We start from the raw sequence: 3474 nt of genomic DNA on the forward strand, positions 1-3474 counted from the left end.
GTTCATTCTTCAGCGCTGCCGTTGAACTTGGCCGATAAGAAGCATCTCAACGTTCTTCTCAGAGAGGCTTCTCCTGTTCTGAGTTAACAGGTTCTGGTACTGTGAGAAGTGTTTCTCAACATCCACAGATGTGGTGAGGAGCCACAAGTAAAGAGAAGCAATGCAGGCCAGAGTTGGCAGCCAGTGTCGCCTCGCTGCCCACCAGTCCCCTGCTCTCACCTCTCTGGCATCCGTTTAGTCTACTGACATGGTACATGTGCCACTCCTTCAGAAACCTCACTCAAAACAGGGATGATGTGTACGGCAGGTAGCTTTAGTGGTTAAGAGCGTTGTGCCAGTAACCCGAAAGGTCGCTGGTTCTAATCCCCGAGCCGACTAGGTGAAAAATCTGTCGATGTGCCCTTGAGCAAGGCACTTAACCCTAATTGCTCCTGTAGGTCGCTCTGGATAAGAGCGTCTGCTAAATGACTAAAATGTAAATGTGTACATAGTCCTTCCTCTCTTTGCTGGTCCCGTCCACTCTGGCTGGGTCGAATAATGAATATAGTTAGGGAGCTAGTCTCTGGTCCCTCCACTCTGGCTGGGTCGAATAATGAATATAGTTAGGGAGCGAGTCTCTGGTCCCTTCCACTCTGGCTGGGTCGAATAATGAATATAGTTAGGGAGCGAGTCTCTGGTCCCTCCACTCTGGCTGGGTCGAATAATGAATATAGTTAGGGAGCGAGTCTCTGGTCCCTCCACTCTGGCTGGGTCGAATAATGAATATAGTTAGGGAGCTAGTCTCTGGTCCCTCCACTCTGGCTGGGTCGAATAATGAATATAGTTAGGGAGCGAGTCTCGGCCACTCTGGCTGGGTCGAATAATGAATATAGTTAGGGAGCGAGTCTCGGGTGCCTCTCCATCACCGCCTGCAGCTTAATGGAACATTCTCTCATGGCAGCCTTGAACAGCTCTACCCATCTCTCTCTTGCTCTGGAAGTTCCTCCGGCTGAGTGGTGATCTGCCTCTGCCGTGCTGCCGTACTCCAAGAACATGTGAAGGTCCTGCAGCTTGTCGCCGATGTGGGCTGATGGCTCTGATGTCTTCTCCAGCTTCTTAAGGAGGACAACTAGCTCCAGACTGTTCAACAATGAACACAGCCTGGGCCTTCAGGGAGGATCTGTGGTTCCCCAGCAGCTCCTTCAGTTCCTGGACACACTTGGCAGGTGGTTCAAAGGTGTCCAGGAACTCTGAGAGGACATCCATGTACTCTGCCAGCCACTCCACAGCACTGACCCACAAGCACCACCTGGTATGTACTGCAGCACTGACCCACGAGCACCACCTGGTATGTACTGCAGCACTGACCCACGAGCACCACCTGGTATGTACTGCAGCACTGACCCACGAGCACCACCTGGTATGTACTGCAGCACTGACCCACGAGCACCACCTGGTATGTACTGCAGCACTGACCCACGAGCACCACCTGGTCTGTACTGCAGCAGTGACCCACGAGCACCACCTGGTCTGTACTGCAGCACTGTTCACTGTGCGGATGGGATGCTGCAGGAACAATCCCTCCTTGCTTGGAGTGTTGTTGTTTTAAACGTAGATAACTTCGGTGCCTTCTCCAGCAGAGATTAGTGTTTACACAAAGTCCAGGACAAACTCCTTCCTCTCCTGAATTCTTGATTGACCTGTAGGATAACAATAAACACATAATATAAATGACAATCCAAGGACTTAAAGCAAAACAGACTCTCTCCCTCTCACACACACACACACACATACAGCGTGCACACACACACACACACACACACACGCGCACGCACACACACACACACACACACACACACACATACAGAGAGAGAGAGAGAGAGAGAGAGAGAGAGAGAGAGAGAGAGAGAGAGAGAGAGAGAGAGAGAGAGCGAGAGAGGGGGAGAGAGAGACAGAGAGAGAGAGAGAGACAGAGAGAGAGAGAGAGAGAGAGAGAGAGAGAGAGAGAGAGAGACAGAGAGAGGAGAGAGAGAGAGAGAGAGAGAGAGACAGAGAGAGAGGAAAGAGAGAGAGAGAGAGAGAGAGAGAGAGAGAGAGAGAGAGATCACAACATCTCCAACCCCACACACAGTACACAAGAGGACGCCCCGTCATTAATTTAGTTTTTCTAACCAGGCCTATTTATTGTTCTGGTCATTATTTCCCCAACCCTAACCCCAACCCTAACCCCAATCATTACAATAGAACCTAATCCCAACCCTAACCCCAACCATTACAATAGAACCTAACCCCAACCCTAACCCCAACCATTACAATAGAACCTAACCCAACCCTAACCCCAACCATTACAATAGAACCTAACCCCAACCCACCCACACCCAGCACCCCCGAAACAGCTAGCTTGCACTAAGCTAGAAATCCTTGCCAGGTTGTTGGCCCACCTTTCGGGTCTGGTGCCGATTGGATCTCAGGTGCTCCACCTCGGTTTGCTTTATGTGGTTGATAGTGTGTGGTTGTGGTCACAGAGGGCTTTACAAAATAAGATCCTTGTCCTCCTAAACATCATTTGGAAACTCTCTTCCTTTTGTTTTTGCAGTCACATTAGAGGTCGGGGATGTCTTCTCCTCTGTGACGAGCGACTGTCACCGCTGTCTATCTGTCACCTCGCATCCCCCTTCTCAAATCCCATTGGAGGAAAAGAGAAGTCCCTCTTAGAGAAGTGCAGAAGTCGATTTATTTATTGATCTATTTTTCACGTTTTTCATGGTTGTTAATTGATCAAATAAATACGTTTAATCACAATGCAACACAATAACATGTGGGTTGCAGTTGCTTTTAAATCATTGCCACAGTAGTGAGCTATTGAATCGAATGCATCATTTTGCGCATTGGGGCAGAGGTCCGTCGGAATTCTGCATGCACGGATTCTGTTTGGGCCTGGTTATGAACCTAAAACGACTTCTAATGACAGACATTAGACTTGACAGCACCTGTGAATCATTATCTCTGTCCTTGGGCTCACTAGGGCTCACAATTACAACCGAGAAACGTCAGGAACAACTGTCCCTAAAACCTCTATTTAGGAATGCACATTTCCGGCAACCAAAATTCCCCAGATATTCCTGGTTGGAATATTCCGGGAATGAGGAGGGAATCAGCAAGAAATCAGTCATCCTCCAACCAGGATATATATATATTTTTTTTATTTTTTTAAGTTTCTGGAATTTTACCAAGACATGTTTGGAACAACTGACCTCCTTTTATTCCTTTCAGAATGGCAGCTTGGCTGGACGTGTCATAATATCTTTATATTACATAGTGTTACTCTATAGCTCTGTACCTTGATTATATTATTAGGTTTGTGTCATAGTTTTCATGTTTAGATTTGCGATGGCGACCATTGACTTGCCTTATGGTAGCCTGTCCATAACTGAGATGAAGCGTTGCTGTATTCGGAGCTAGTCACCTCAGACGCGGTAAGATGGGCTCAGTCTT

Source organism: Coregonus clupeaformis, chromosome 20, assembly GCF_020615455.1.
Source record: "Coregonus clupeaformis isolate EN_2021a chromosome 20, ASM2061545v1, whole genome shotgun sequence".
NCBI lineage: Eukaryota > Metazoa > Chordata > Actinopteri > Salmoniformes > Salmonidae > Coregonus > Coregonus clupeaformis.